Here is a 16,932-nt window from a genome sequence, read left to right as displayed (position 1 = left end):
GGTTTATATAGACACCGGGGAGATCTAGGGTTACATGGAGTCGGTTACATAGGAGGAAATCTTCATAATCGGTCGCCTAGCTTGCCTTCCACGCCAAGTAGAGTCCAATCCGGACACGGGCATTGTCTTCGGCCTTCGTATCTTCACAGCCCATCAGTCCGGCCCAACAGATAACAGACCAGACGCCCGAGGACCCCTTAGTCCAGGACTCCCTCAGGAGGGCCCGATTAGGGTCGCCCACGTCTCCAGGCCTGGCGCCGCGCACTTGGAGACGCAGGACGGGGTCCCCATCCAGAACGCCTGGAACATCCAGCACCTCCGGAAGTTCTACCCATGAAGCAAGGCCCGGCGCGTGTGAAGCAAGGCCCAGTGCCTGTGAAGGTCTCCGCTCGTGACACTCTCACATAATAATGAGTGGGGCTGTACACACCCCGGAGTCTCAGGAGTGCCGCCGTCGGGCCTCGGGGGCTCCCTCCCACGTCCTAGTGGCAGCACTTAGCTCCGCGCTAGTGAGAAGACTAGACTGGGTGCCGGACGCGGCTTTTTCATTTGCTTTCCGCAGTTGGCTTGCCCCTCTTTAATGAAAATTTGCTTTCTAGAGTTCTTTGACGGCTTGGTTCCATCTCCTTTTGCCTTCTTTTCTGCCCTCGGTTCCTCATTTTGACCCATACTCTCCCCTGCGTGCCTCGCGAGGGGGCTGGACAGGTCCTCGTGAGCATTTTTCCTGTTCTTCACGAGGCACCTGCGCTCGAGCTCGCAAGCTGGTGCACCTCTCTCAATCTGTGCCCCTCGGGTACCGTGATGCAAAGCGCTGGGTCGTGGCCGGCTGCACCTGCGACCGGGGATCGGAAGAATAAGAGTTTCCTAACGAATTTTTGCAGTTCTAGGCGCCTCCCAAGCCAAGGAGGCCTCGCCAGGTACTGGGAAATGCGCGCCTCACGAGGTGGAAACTACTTTGAGCACGTCAAGCTAAGTTATTCCTATGCGCCTACATAAAACGTCGATGCTGCAACATGACACAGGAACGATAAACATAGCATAGCAACTTGGAAATCATGGTTTGTTGCACGCCCCTGCGGGGCCCCATAATTGTCTCTCTCTTAATGTAGGAAGAAAAGGAAGAACGAAACAAAAGTGGCGCGTGCCCCCGCAGCAGTTCGCGAGGATGGGCTCATGGCGCTCTCCCGGGCTCAGCCAGACCCCTCCTCGCGCTTCACTGGGGCGCGGCGACGAGACGACCCGCTGCCGCCCTCAAAGCGGGCGCGGCGGCGTGGCGGCTGGTCGTAGTCGCCGCTGCTGGAGCTGTCGCCGGAAGAAGAGTCGCCGTAGCTGGGTGAGCCACGACCGTCGCCGAGGACAAGCCCGCCTTCGCCCTCGTCACGGCCGTCGCCGAGGCTGAGCACCTCACCGCCGTCGTTGTCCTCAGGGCAGCACCCCACGCGGCGACCATCTTCCCCGAACACCCTCACATAGAGGGTCGCGTTACCATCATACTTGAAGTGGAGGGTGCACCGCCAGCCCAGGCCGCGCGCGTGGGCAAACGTCTGCCCGCCAGGGGCCAGGGCTGCGTTGCCCGCGACGAAGACCTTGACCGCGACCCACGAAGCCTTGCTGCAGCAGCCGTCAGCCTGCAGCCAGAGCCCGCCTGGACCTGTGGCCCGCAGCTCGCCAGCGAAGGAGCGTGGGAGCTGAAGCGAGGTGCCGGCCGGGTTCTCCGACCACACGACGAACTCCGGCAGCACCTCTGCCGAGCGGAAACACGGCCAGGGAGGTCGCGCGACCATGGCGCGCCTCCCTCATTGACGGGTCTGCCACGACCTGGGCGATTTCCGCCACGCAAAGAGGCACCGCCGCGACCGCGAGGGGCCACGGCGGGGGTCGCGGTGTGCTTGCGGGGACAGCCGCGCCCCCTCTTGGGCGGCGGTGAGCCGGGCCCCTCCTGGCGGGCCTTCCCCTTCTCTGCGGCCGAGAACCTCTTCGCAGGCGCCACGAGTGTCGCTACCAGCAATGAAGCAAGGAAGAAGAAGCAAGCAGAGCAGGAAGAGAAGATCGACGGGGGCTCCGCCCCCTCCTCATTTATAGCGGGAGAAGGCCAACCAGTGATCCCCACGATCACAGGTAATGATGATTTTTCTCTGAATGCAGCAGGGACTCGTCAAGTCGGGCAGTTGTCGAGGCAGCGTGGGAAAGCGGAGACGCCCACGTCCAATCAATTGCCACGCGTCAAGCGGGGCCGAAGGCTGTTGGGGCCCGCGGCGCTCCGCACTTGCCCCTTGGCTTCGCCTCGAAGCCAAGTCCGAGCGCGCCTTGGGCCCGGGGGCTACTGTCGGCGTCCTCGGAATGGGGGTCCCCAGACTTACCTGCCTGCGGCCCACGACGCGGCTCCACCCGCGGCCCTGTACGGTCCATCTTCACCAGCAAACACTCAAGACCCTCGCGAGGGGCCAAGCCTCGCGAGGCGGACGACACAAGACCTCCTCGGGGGCGGCCTCACCAGGCTGGCTCACGAGGGGCGGAGAGATCAAGGCTAGGGGCACCTCGCGAGGTTCCCCTGACGTAAGCCATGATGACCGGGGCCAGGCGGGCGCCAGCGTGCGCAGTGTCCTCGTTTCCTCTTTGGTGCTAAAGAGGCAAGTGCAGGCGAGGAGTCCCGAGGCATCAGTCAAAGGTTTCCATATCGGTGCAACGAGACCAAGACCAGCAGGACGGCAGGATGGAGGTCACCGTGGAGCCCAAGACGGTGTCACCACCAGAGCCTTTGGCAGGCGAAGACCACCTTTAGTCAGGATAACTTGTACTAGTTGTCTCCCTTCAAATTTGGTCGTTGTGGCATCCCTTCCCGCTCAATATTCGGGAAGAGGACCAGGGCCTCTATAAATAGGACTAGCCACCACCTTAGCAAGGACAGAGGATTCAGACCACCGGCCACCTCACAAGCTTGCCAAGCACAAGAGCACCTCTCCTCAGGAGGCTGTTCTTCCCTTGTAACTGTTCATCCTCAGCCCAAGAGGCAATCCACCGCACCACACTGGAGTAGGGTATTACACCATATCGGTGGCCCGAACCAGTATAAACCTTGTGTCTCTTGTTCTGTGAGTTGGACGCGTTGAGCTTTGAGATCGTAGTGAGGGCGTGAGCTAGGGGAGGAGAGATCTTCGTGCGCACCCCAGTGTTCGAACCTCAAGGGTTTTGCCGGAACCCGAAATCCGACAGTTAGCTTGGCATAATGATTGTTTAGTTTTACTGCTATTGCTTTCTTAATGACTTATACATGTTCCTCTGACTATGAGATTATGCAACTCCCGAATACCGGAGGAACACCTTGTGTGCTATCAAATGTCAGAACGTAACTGGGTGATTATAAAGATGCTCTACAGGTGTCTCCGAAGGTGTTTGTTGAGTTGGCATAGATCGAGATTAGGATTTGTCACTCCGTGTATCGGAGAGGTATCTCTGGGCCCTCTCGGTAATGCACATCACTATAAGCCTTGCAAGCAATGTGACTAATGAGTTAGTTGCGGGATGATGCATTACGGAACGAGTAAAGAGATTTGCCGGTAACGAGATTGAACTAGGTATGATGATACCAACGACCGAATCTCGGGCAAGTAACATACCGGTGACAAAGGGAACAACATATGTTGTCATGCGGTTTGACTGATAAAGATCTTCGTAGAATATGTAGGAGCCAATATGAGTATCCAGGTTCCACTATTGGTTATTGACCAGAGATGTGTCTCGGTCATGTCAACATAGTTCTCGAACCTGTAGGGTCCGCACGCTTAACGTTCGATGACAATATTATATTATATGAGTTATGTGATTTGGTGACTGAATGTTTTTTGGATTCCCTGATTAGATCACGGACATGACGAGGAGTCTCTAAATGGTCGAGAGGTAAAGATTGATATATAGGACGATAGTATTCGGACACCGGAAGTGTTCCGGGGGGTACCGGGTACATATCGGCCAAGAGGGGAAACGCACCAGCCACAAGGGGCTGGTGCGCCCCCCATATGAGCCGCACCAGAGGAGAAGGAAAGAGGGGAAGGGAGAAGGAAAGGGGGGATTCGGCCTCCCCCTTCCTTCCCACCTCCCTCCTCTTTCCTTCCCCCTCCGGTAAATAAGGAAGGGGGCGGCCTAGGAGGAACCCAAGTAGGATTCGGTCCTACTTGGGGCGCCTCCTGGCCTCTCCCCTCTCCCTCCCACCTATATATATGTGTGGGGGCGCCCCTAGCACACACCAGACAATTGCCTAGCCGTGTGCGGCGCCCCCCTCCACCGTTTACACCCTCGGTCATATTTTCGTAGTGTTTAGGTGAAGCCCTGCGAGGATCACTTCACCATCACCGTCACCACGCCGTCGTGCTGATGAAACTCATCTACTACCTCGACGTCTTGCAGGATCAAGAAGGCAAGGGACATCACCGAGCTGAACGTGTGTAGAACGCGCGGGTGTTGTGCGTTCGGTACTTGATCTATTGAAGCGCGAAGAAGTTCGACTACATCAACCGCGTTAAACGCTTCCTCTTACAGTCTACGAGGGTACGTAGATACACTCTCCCCCTCGTTGCTATGCATCTCCATGGATAGATCATTGCGTGTGCGTAGAATTTTTTGTTTTCCATGCTACGTTCCCAACTCTCACATTCTCAACTTTTGAGGATATCTTGGTCAAAACTTGGTTAGTCACAACAATGGATCCAATATGCGGCACCGAGCAAAAGGGCAACAAGTATCGGGAGAAGATTTGGAAGGAATATGTGGAGCCGCATCCTATCGTCACCATCCGCAATGTGGCATCTCTCCAACATCGATGGATGATCATTCAAGGGGAAGTGAACAAGTTCGTCGGGTACTACGCACAAGTGCCCGGTCGCCCTCAAAGTGGGATGGGAGTGGCAACTCACATAAGATACTTCATCTTGTCATCATTTGCATATGCTTGTTTGTTTTGCATTATTATACTCATACATATATTTGTTTGCTAGACAACAGTGGCGGCCACTATGTATCACGAAATGGAGAAGAAGCCATTTGCTTTTAGCCATTGTTGGATCATATTGAATGGCCGACCAAAGTGGACACAACTTGTGGCCGATCTCAAGGCTGACAAGAAGAGGAATGATGGCCCAAGCTCCCACCAATCAATTGGGTTGGGCGATGAAGAGAACGATCTTGTCATGGAGAATGGATGAGCCACCGTGCCAAAGGATAACTAGCATGTCATGGGAAACAAGTGGGAGAAGGCAATGGCCTCCCCTGACATCGCGTCTACAAAAATGTCCTTCACATGGATGGGCATTTTTTGTCGAGGGGGGACAAGAAAGAGGAGATGTACAAGCTCATGTCGGATGCGCAAAAGGAGAGGATGTATTGGGACCGAAAGAGGGCGGAGAAGAAGCTGAAAATTGAGATGGAGAAGATCGAGTTGGAGAAGCAAGAGGTGGCGATCAAATGGGAGCTTGAGAAGGCTAAGACATTTGGAGAGATTGAGCTTGAGAAGGAGATGTTGCAGATCACATGGGACGTGGAGGATGCGCAGATCATGTTGGTGAACGAAACCCTCTTGGATGAGCATGCAAAGAAATGGCTTGCGGAGAAGAAGGGGATCAGCGGCCGTAGGGAGTACGAGGAGGCTAGGGCAGCAGCGAAGCATGCAACAAGGATGCAGGCGGAGCGTGGGCAGAGCAGGACGCAAGGATGGTCTCGAAGCAGGCGGCATGGATGGCGTCCGGCGAGTGATCCGGCCAGCCAGCAAGTGATCCATCACTCGGGCATTGATTTCAGTTTGGCATTGTCCGAATTATTGAACTTTTTTTTGCTTTGTTTTGAACCCTTGAATTGGGACAATTTGTATTGTATGATGAATGTGCATAGACTGCATGGATTTGAGGCTCCGCATTTGAAGTATGTGGATGTGCGGTAACCCATATGAGAGGCTGTCCTACGGTGTCCGTGGGTGCGCCCGGACGTGCCTAAGAGGCGTATAGGGGGCCGAATTTGCCAAGTCCAGCGGCTTTGGATGCTCTAATTCTAATGGGCCCTGATAAGTACCATATGTGTGACACGAACACATGGCAACTCCGAATGTCTTTTATGACAAGTTTAGTGACTTGATGATGATAACTATAGTTATTAAGTATGGCAACTTCTTTTTCGGATGATGAATTTTAGTTTTTTTAATTTGTTTTTTTATACCAACTTTAGTTGTAAATAACGTCAGGACCGAAACGCTTTGTGCACACGTGTGACACTTAGCATTTGGGCTAACAGAAGTGAATGCTATGATCAAAATTTCTGCCAGTAGCCATCACCAATTGGGCGATTGGTTCCGAGTCTCACTCGCTAGATGATGCTGCGCACTAATTGGGATTAAGGAGATACAAGAGAAGCTGCGAGTAGTCGGAACTCTACGGTTTAAACACCTTGCTCGCCATCCTAAAAAAAAACACCTTGCTCGCCTTGGGAGTTGGGATATCTTCGGGGAAGAAGATGTTTCGATCTGGGTGCTAAACACGTGTCATCTTATGAGTGGGGTCTCACGCGATTGTAAAAGACACCTGGTCTGGTAGGATTTATTTTCGGAGCCATACCAAACGACGTTTTGCCGGCCGCCACCGACGAGAGTCCGCCGTCGACCGATCTGCCTCCACCCCGCCTAAGAGGCTCAGAGTTCTCAGAGGTGGGCGTTTACAATTAATCTAGCAAGATGATAGATTGATTCTCCTATGCATTTTTAAGGCAATTACTTCTCCCTCGGCTTGTCTTTGACAGAGCTGGGCCAGATCTATCAATGGAAGGGGAATACTATGATTCCCTGGTCGCACGATTTGGCGAACAAGGATCCCTCATCGAAGGATTCGGGAGGGAAACCGAAGGTCCGGACGCATATCGGACACAGCTTCGTCAGCGGATGTCCCAGGATTTCCTGTTGAGGAACCTGGAAGAGCGGAGGCGAGCCGCCGACGATGTATGCAGTGACCCAGCCTCTAAAAAGGCCATGTTGGGTCTGCAGGTGCTGACCGTGGGAGAAGCAAGGGAACAGGACTGCGCCGTATGCCTCGAGGAATTCGTCGACGGCGGCAAGAAGCTCAGGATGATGCCCTGCTACCACTCCTTCCATCAGCGATGCATCTTCGACTGGCTTCGCCTTAACCGCATCTGCCCTGTCTGCCGCTTCGCGCTGGCCCCACAGTCAGACGACGACAGCAACAAGGATCTGGGACTGCCTGAGAAAGTCGAATAGCTCGACAGTTTGCCGGAAGTTGAATTGAAGTGTGCAGCCCTTGCAAGCCACGACTGTGCTAGCAGGTTGTATTCATCTTCTTTTCTGTTATGTTCTGTTTTTTATTGGATTATCGATCAAAAGCTTGTAGTTTGAACCAAAATTACTTTTTTCAGCTTGAAAACTTAGTAGATCTTCTCTCTGTTATGTACAATACGAGCAAAATTTCATCTTTATGCATCAAACCTTCATTTTCTCTATCAGACCTTCTACTGATGTTACTGCTGACCCGCTGTGCCTTGGCACAAATGCCAAATGCAACAAAGTAGTTAAGCAAACTATACGATATATAATTATCCCCAGAGCATGATCCTTATTTATGGCATGATAATATATATGACGTATTTCTTTGGCGACACATAAGCCATTTGCTTGAGCTACCCTAAGTTTTTTTTTTCTGTTCTGCTTGGACCCCGCCTGGTTGGCCTTCCTTTGTTTTGTTTTGGAATTATCAGAATAACCACGAGGTCTAGTGGGGGCAGTGACTGCCTACTACTATATCCATAACTGCATACTAGGAATACTTCTTAGGCTGGTCTGTATCTATACTATCTAAAAAGAACCAAGGTTCCTTTTTCCCGCGAAAGGACCACATTCTGCCCTCTCTTCGTCCGCCTCCCGGACAATCAGTTTCCTACCCCCCTCACCCACGCACGCATCTATTTTATCAATCGCCTTAAACAACCATGGCGAGGGGTCCAGGGACATTAAGTGGAATATTGGAACTGCCGATAGAACTGCCTGAACAAGTATCAAATGACCACTCAGCTGGAGAAAGCCAATGCCGCCAAGGACCTAACCTGCTCCTAAGCTTGTCCATGAGACACTAGAAGTCTTCTTTGCGGAGTTTCTTCAGACTCAAGGGCAGCCCTAGATAGCTAATCGGCAGCTTTTCAACCTTACAACTAAAAGGATGTTACGGAAGGCTTCAATCTGATCTTCCTCACAGAATATAGAGGACAACAAGCTCTTGCTAAGGTTACATCGAAGTCTTGATGAACAACTGAAAATATTCAGCAGCAGTTTAGTTGCAGCAACTTCCTCACTTTTAGCCTTCAAAAATAGGATAACGTCATTAGCGTATATGGATATACGTTGGTTGATAGTGTCTATTGTTGAAGGGCTCCAAAATATCGCTTTGTTCAGCCTTATCAAAAAGTTTGCAAAGCGAATCCATGACAATAGTAAACAGCATGGGTGAGAGGGCGTCTCCCTGTCTTAAACCACACCATGATAGAAGCTAGTACCGGGGATGCCATTTAGAAGTATCCTGGTGGATGCCATCCTGAGAATCGTGGCAATCCAATCACACCAATTAGGTCCGAAGCCGATATTTTTAAGCAATTCAAGCAAGAACTGCCAGGTGACGGTGTCGAAGGCCTTTGCAATGTCTAATTTCAGCAGAATACTTTTGCATCTCCTTTTCTTTAGAAACTTGGCTGATTCTCGTACCATCTTGTAATTCACATGCAATGAACGACCTTTCAAAAATGTGCCTTGGTTTTCCCCCATGATCGAAGGTAGAACCAGAGCCAACCTTCTGGCAAGGACCTTCGAAATGATTTTCGCAAGGCTGTGAACGAGGCTGATCGGACGGGAATCGTTTGGTTCCGCAGCCCCAGATCGTTTAGGGAGCAAAATAAGGTGTGCCCCATTGATTTTGTCGAACCCCAAGGTGATGCGTGTATGAAGGCAGTTGAAGACAGCCATTAGGTCCTTCTTGATTACCTGCCAACACTTGCTGTAGAAAGTGATATTATACCCATCCGGCCCTGGTGCTTTCTCCTTTGGCATGTCCATGATCGCCTCCCTGACTTCCTCTTCGGTGAAAGGCAATTCCATCCTGCTCAAATCAGATTGATTTACACCCAAGAAATCAAGATCTAATGTTCCTTGTCCGGCTGTTGGGGTCCCAAATCTATCGATGAGAGGAAATGACCGATGACCCATCCGACCAAGAGCCAATGAAGTTCTTCCTTTTCCTGTGATTAGCTTGAATTTTGAAGTACGAAGTATTCGCATCTCCTTAACGAAGCCGAGTGATTCTGGACCTCTGTCTTGCCATGGCCCTCTCAATCGTGCAAAGGCCGAGAAGCTTTTTCTTCAACTCTCTCCTAAGCCACCTCTCTCTGAAGGATAAAATTCTACCCTCTTCCGCTTGATCAAGTGATCAATAATGGTCTTGGCCCATACAATTTGTTCCTTCAAATCACCAAATTTCTTGGCGCTCCAACTTTGAAGGGCTTTGGTTGTATGTTTAAGTTTGGCACTGAAACACAGAATTGGGTTAGATATGGCTTCCCCATCTGGATTGTTCCAAGCCATCTCCACCGTCTCAAGAAATCCTTCTTTTTTAGTCCAAATTTTTTAGAACCTGAATCTTTTACATTCATAGGCTTTGACCATGGTGGAAAGGAGGAGAGGACAGTGATCTGAAAGAGCAGAAGACAGCCCCTTCAGAAAACATCCGGAGAAAAGATCAGGCCATTCAATCGATCGAAGAACTCTACCGATCTTGCTTAGGACGGCAAAATTGACAAATTTGACCTATAGATGAAATCAAATCACACAATGAACTGCCCGTGAAACTATTTCACGCGGCTGACCTTTTCGTGTGACGCCCGACACGAAGGCGCCACACTACACTGTGCAACGCCTCACAGATAGGCTCTACACGCCTGGCCAGCGTCGCACCCGTGTGATTCAAAAATTACTAAGTCAGTGTGCAGTGCCTGAGATCTAGGCGCCACACTATACAGTGTAGCGCCTAGCTTCTAGGCGTTGCACCAGTGGTTGCTTCATTTTATAGTGCAACCACTAGTGCAGCGCCTGAGAGCTAGGCGCCACACTATACAGTGCAGCGCCTAGCTCTTAGGCTTTGCACAATGACTTAGTAATTTTTAGGCAGTCTGGGGTGCAACGCTGGCCAGGCGTGTAGCGCCTATCTGTGAGGCGTTGCACAGTGTAGTGTGGCGCCTTCGTGTCGGGCGTCACACAAAAAGATCAGCTGCGTGAAATAGTTTTATGAGGAGTTCATTCTGTGATTTGATTTCGTCCACAGGCCGCTTAGGACAGTGTTGTATCTATCATTTGACCATGTGAAAGAGCGACCATTGAGCAGGATGTCACTAGCTGCAGGTCATCGACCAACCGTCTGAACTTGCCCATCAAGCGTCTGTGGAGGTTCTGATTATTTTTGTCCTTCGCCTCAAGTATGTGATTAAAGTCTCCCATGATTGCCCAAGGACCTAGAGCAGTGGTATGAGTGTTTTTGAGCTCCTCCAGAAAACGAATTTTATCCCTCTCCTCCTGCGGGCCGTACACCGAAGTGATCCAGAAGGCGGAGGAGCCTCCGTATGACATCCTAACCGAGACAGAATTCACCAATGAAATCAGAATCTACGGTTACTTTCGAGGGGTTCCAAACAACTAGAATCCCCCCGCGTGTCCCATTAGCGGGCAGGAAGCGGTACTCATCAAACTTTGCTCCAAGAAATTGCCAAACCAAGTAAGGGGAGAAATTCTCAATTTTAGTTTCTGGTAAACAAACCACATCCGCTTGCGCGGCAACGACCGACTCTCTTACAGTAGAACGTCGTGCGCCTGCATTTAGGCCACGTACGTTCCAACAAACAATATTCAGATTAATACAATCCATGGAGAAACTCGACCGAACGACCAACAAAAACCTTACACTGTGACATCTCCCAAAGGAGCGGAAGGCAAATCACAAGCTTGTGCCACTTCTGGAACAATGATCTTGAACAGCTTGGCCACCTCACTGTTTTCCTCAAACGAAAGCTCTTTCTGAAACATGGCCTTGAGCTTGGCCATGGCTTCCTTCAAAAAATGGAGATCTTTTGTAGTGAGCTCAATCCTTTTTGTCATCACAACTTGAGCCCGCTGTTCTGCAGTGAGTCCGGCCAGGTGCTGCTTAGCAATGTGCGCGCGCTCTTCCTGCAGGACATGGTCTCGAGCATGGTAGGACGGCCCGGCCTCTCACTCTGGACGTTGGGTGGAGGGAGAATGGGCGGATCAATATCCTTAGAGCAATCCCAATACGGCGACCCAAATGAACGCGTGCTTTATCTGTTTTTCATCTGTTTGGATCAGCCAGGCATACGTGCACGTCCGCTTTTTCGTATGAGTCGGTTTGAACGCCCAACGAAAGGCGGACCCAAATTTACATGCGGAGACAAAAAAATAAAATAAACAACACGTGGCATAGATAACAAAAATGGAAACTTAATTAACAATAACTGGCCGGTCCACCGGCCAAAGTCCACTTTAACTTTATTAAACATTCATAAAAACAAAAACAAAAAGATGTCGCCTGCACGCAGCCCTAGATGTCGGCCTTGCCCTTGCCGTCGTCATCGCCGCCAGTGAGGTCAATGAAGATGGGAGGCGGCCCGGCCCAACCGAAGGCGGCTTGATAGGCCGCCAGGGCTGCCTACTCCGGTGTTTGCTGCGGCGGAGGCAATGCGGCAACGCGAGCGCGCTCCTCCTCTTCCTCCCGTTCCCCCTGCATGCGCTGCTCGGCGTCTGCACGCTCGCCCGCCAGCCAGAGCTGCCGCCAATGTTTGAGATACATGGTCTCCTGCGCCGGCGTGGCACCGAGCCAAAATGAGGGGGGGGGGGAGGGGGGGCTGACGAACTCCTGCACCTGGCCGGTCCAGACGTACGCTGGCTCGAGCGCACCCGTCGTCAGGGTTAGCCGCGGCGGCGACGGCGGCACCACGCAGTCACCTGCTGCGGAGAGGGCCATGGCCTCCGCCATCTTCGCCTAGAACACGGCCTCCTCCGCTGCTGCCGCTTCGGCCTTCCGTCGCTCGCTCCTCCTTGATGGAGTTGGCTAAGGCCCCTGGTAGGCCGCCTCGGCTTCCTCCTCCTCAGGCTTGACGAGGAGGGGAGGGGGTTGACGTGGTGTTGTTGCACGCCCAGCTGCCGTTGCTCCTTGTGTTCGAGGCCAAACTAGACCTCCTAATTGGGAGAGTCTGCAGCATACTTGGCCATGCACCGTTGCGTCGGCGTGACCTGCGCCCGGCGCCTGCGCACCTCCTCGTCGTGTGTTCGCGGCACTGCCGGCACCGGGATCCGATGCAGATCGAGGTGCTAGTGGTGTGGCAATGTGACGTCTGGTACGGCTTCGGCTACCTGAACTCCTAGTGCCAACGCGCTTTGGTGCACTGGGATGTGCAGACGCTGCCGACCTGAGCGGGCACGCGCTGGCGGCGGAGAAGGAGGAGGGGAGGAGGAGCACGGGAAGATGAGGCGCCGGTGGTGCCCTTGCCCTTACCGCTGTCGGAGCTGCTCCCGAAGAGCCCCCACGCGTGGTGCACTGGGATGTGCAGACGCTGCCGACCTGAGCGGGCACGCGCTGGCGGCGGAGAAGGAGGAGGGGAGGAGGAGCACGGGAAGATGAGGCGCCGGTGGTGCCCTTGCCCTTACCGCTGTCGGAGCTGCTCCCGAAGAGCCCCATGGCTAGGGTTTGGCTTGTCGCCAGCGAGGAAGCAGGAAGGGGGTGGGGGTAGATGTCGACGGACGTGGATGAGCCCCCCACCCCCCCCCCCCCCCCCCCCCACGCGTGGGTTAAAAAACGTCGCTTTCACTAGCTGACTAGTGGACCCGGTGTCGATGGTCGTCATAAAATAGACGGCGGGCGGTACTTGGGCGGGCGCCAAGTGGGACCGCGGCGGACATCGAGGGGCGTGTGCCGTGTCCGGGTATAATTTTGGGCCGAAAATGGGTCCGCGTGGACGAGAAACGGACATGTTTTGGAGTTGCTCTTGGAGCTCGCGTGGAGAAGGCTGCTAGAGCTTGAGAATTTGAATTCGTATTCCTCCCACGACCACGAGGACTCGAACCGACCACCGCATGTAGATGTACAGGCCGCGCTAGCCACCCCGACTGGCCCGCGCAAGTGAAAGAATAACAACGCGAAACCTAAAGAACCAAAAGCGGCGACGAACTTAAAACCAGCCCGCGGAATTTTCAAAAAAAAAAGAAAATTGTTGGTTCTATTGATTTTTTCGGGTTTTCTTCATGTTCTTCCTTTTTTCGTTTTCTTTATTTTTTATTTTTTTTGGTATTCTTTTTATTTTTCATTTTAAGCTTTTTGAAAAGTTCAAATATTGTTCAGAATTTTGAAAAATGTTCTTGTTGTCAAAATTTGTTCATTTTTTAAAATAATGTTCATGTTTTCAAAATTTTGTTCACAATTTCAAAAAATGTTCCTGCTTTCACGTTTTTGTTACAATTCAAAAAGTTGTTCAAAAAGTCGAAATTTTGTTCACGATTTCCAAAGCATGTTCAGAATTTTAAAATTTCTTCATATCTTCAAAAAATGTTATGGAGTTCTGTTCATGTTCTAAAAAATGTTCGAAATTTTACAGTTTTGCTCACATTTTCAAAAATTGTTCGCAATGTTAAAAAATATTCGGAATTTCCAAAGATAATCATGTGGAAAAATGTTTGGAGTTTCAAAATTCTGTTCACATTTTCATCAAATATGTTCCAAATTTTAAATTTTGTTTGTGTTTAGCAAAAAAGTTTAGAATTTCATATTTTGTTCATTTTCAAAAAAATATTCGGAATTATAAATTTGTTCGTGTTTTCAAAAATGCTTGGAGGTTCAAATTTCGTATGTTTTCCCGAAATTTGTTCAAATTTTGTTCAGAATTTCCATTTTGTGTTCTCGTTTTTTTAATCCATTTTCCCAAAGATTGTTTCGTGGTTTCAAAAAATTCCTCGCATTTCCAAAAGAAATTAGAATTTAATAAATTTTATGTGTTTCTTAATTTCTTTGAGTCATGTTGAGTTACGCTGCTCCTCTTTTGTTATTGGACGCGTCTAGGGAGCGGCCAGCTGCTCCCTAGCGTTCCCGAGCGGCCACCACCAGAAAAGGAAAGATTCGGTCCCCCTGACCTCAGAAAAGGAAATCCAGCTACAGACCCACGCCAACCCAACAAACTACACACAGGACGCGGTCCCCAGGCCATCACATGCCCTTCCCTCCCCTCCTGAAGCACTCGAAGCTCTCACGCCCTCTTGGCCACCAACCTTCTCCCCATGCCCCTACCTGCCCCCACCTAGCTTCTTCTCCACGAAACAAGGGGTTCCCAGTTCTGGATCTCCATCGCCAGAGCTGCCATGGCAGATGAATCAAGGTGAAATAACAATGCTATGGAACAATTTGCTGCGAAAAAAAGAAGAAAGAGGGAGGACAGATTAGAAAGTACCAGGCAGCACCAACAAGGGTGAAAAAAGAGGTTGATCCTTCTCTCCTCATGTCCAGATCCTCACTCCTTGACTTTCCCTTTCATCCCCACACCAAATTTCTCTTTGAAAAATAGCTTCTCCATACTTAAAAGACAACACAAACAAGGATAAAAAATGAGGAGATCCGGTACCTGTGCAATTTTAACTAATTATTGTGCAACTAGATCATAAGACAAGTCAACTTTTGCAGCAATGTGTGCAACAAAACACAGAAAATATGCAAATATATATAAGATAGCACATATAGAGTCTTATTTCACACATAATGCAGAAGAACCAGTGTCACTGTAGCAAAAAAAGAAAAGAAAAAAAGCATATTGTAGGTACAATGAAAATATAACTACCAACTAGACAAGAAGTATATGTGTTTTTTTCCTTTGATCTTTCCACACAGTAGTATATATGACTTTGTAGCTTAGAATTGTGTGCAAAAATCTACATCAGTTCATGCACCCCCATAGCCTGTAAAACCTGCACATGATGCAAAAAAAGAAGCTTGAGAAAAAAATGAACCAACGCTAGCTTGTATTTGTGCAACTTAACGAGTACAAGTGTGCAACCGACAACACTCCCATATCCATCCACTTATGGGGTTTGAATTTCATTAGTTGGCATCTTCAACTCATATAAAAGTAAAAGATGCCAACTCAGATAATTTCAGATTCATTTTGGTTTTAGCTAAAAATCTGTATGCAGAATTCCAAAAATAAACTTTATGTTGGCTGTTGTGCAACTACATCATCTATTGTGTGCAACTGCAAGTACTCCTGCATGCAAATCATGTTGCGTGTTTATGCAGCTATGTAATGAATTTTGAACTGAGGAACATGATGAATTTAGCCTATCTAAACACAAGAAAATAGATAAAATAGTGAATTTAACAGATTATAATCTTCCAAATAAGTAGTGCAACTATAGTCAAGTGCATTTGCAAACCTAGAAAATCATATGCATGTGAACACATGAGGATGCCAACTACTGAATGGTTCTTGTGCAACTAAAGAAGTTGAAGATGCCAACTCATGTGGCACTGTTGCGTAACTATTAAAAATTTGGTGATGCCAACTCCCTTATGCAACTAAAATAGTTGCGGATGCCAACTCATGTGATATTGTTATGTGACTATTCAAAAAGTTGAAACTGCCAACTCCCAAATGGTTCTGGTGCAACTATGAAAGTCGAGGCTGCCAACTCGTGTGATACTGTTGTGCAACTATTTGAAAACTTGAGGATACCAACTCTTAATTGATTTTTGTACAACTATAAAAGTTTCAGGATGCCAACACCTAGCTGGTTCTTGTGCAACTGCGTAAAAAAATAATATCCCAGGTTTCTTTGTGTAGGAAAAAAAATCCTAATGCCATTTTATGTTACCTCGGCAGCTGCTGCAGACGATGTGCCAACTCCAGCTATAACTCCAACCTGCGTGGTCACCTTCCGTTTCCGCCGTTTCACGAAGAGGAATGGGTCACCAACCTAAAGGATGCATGGAAAAAGTAACTTGTGTGTGTGTCCAAAAAAGGGAAATGCACCCTCACTGCTTGCTCGATACCCCTGTTTTTGAGTCAAACAAATAGTCACGACTAGTCGATGAGTCGTAACTAGAAGTCGACTCAGAAACCTCAACTAGATCGGCATGGCATGACTCGTCAAGAGTCGCTACCCCAGAAGGACTTGTCGAGTCGAAAACTTTGCACGATACTTACCTCATCATCCTCTGCCTCCCCATCGACTTGGGGGGCTATTTCGAGTTCCACCAAGAAGAATTGTTTACAGGCCCCTGCATAGAACAAACAAAACACATAACATGGTCAAGAACACCCCCCCTCAAATAGTTATTATAATTGCAAAACAAAACTGCCACAAGGATAAATGAAAAATGATGAAAAAAGCAAACATACCTCTCCTTCACTAGGAGCCGCATATCCTTCTACAACCATTTTTGGTCTGTGAAAAGAAAAGCGAACAAACAAATTAGTCGAAGCAACCAAATGTATTAAAGAGAAAAAATGAACAAAAACAATTGATATCAAAAAATGCCATGAGGTAAGCAAGTAATGTTGATTTTTCAAAGCACACCTACAAAACAAAACAAAAATGTGTGCAACTTGATGCACTGTATGGCTAATAGGTCACACATGAGTGTGCAACCAAAAAATCAGCATACATACTGCATGGTCATGATTTAGGCATTGAAACCAAAACTAAACTAGTTGTCAACCATGCAACTATATAGCCCTTCCCTGTACAACTGCATAAGTGTGACTAAGCCAGCTAGGATATGTACTGCTTTGATTTGCAAACTCATGTATGAATGCATACCCTTGTGACAACAGAGCACACATGAGTGTGCAACCAAATGA

General features: G+C 49.4%; 1 long non-coding RNA gene across 1 annotated transcript; it reads left to right on the top strand.

Moving 5' to 3' along the window:
• The first annotated feature begins 6,443 nt into the window (after positions 1–6,443).
• LOC141023306 (uncharacterized) lies at positions 6,444–7,488 on the top strand. Its single transcript, XR_012184236.1, has 2 exons — positions 6,444–6,685; positions 6,778–7,488. It is a non-coding gene; the product is annotated as an uncharacterized lncRNA (long non-coding RNA).
• The last annotated feature ends 9,444 nt before the right edge of the window (positions 7,489–16,932 follow it).

This window comes from Aegilops tauschii, chromosome 5 (genome assembly GCF_002575655.3).
Source record: "Aegilops tauschii subsp. strangulata cultivar AL8/78 chromosome 5, Aet v6.0, whole genome shotgun sequence".
Classification (NCBI taxonomy): domain Eukaryota; kingdom Viridiplantae; phylum Streptophyta; class Magnoliopsida; order Poales; family Poaceae; genus Aegilops; species Aegilops tauschii.
This window is presented reverse-complemented; position numbering and strand designations above follow the sequence as displayed.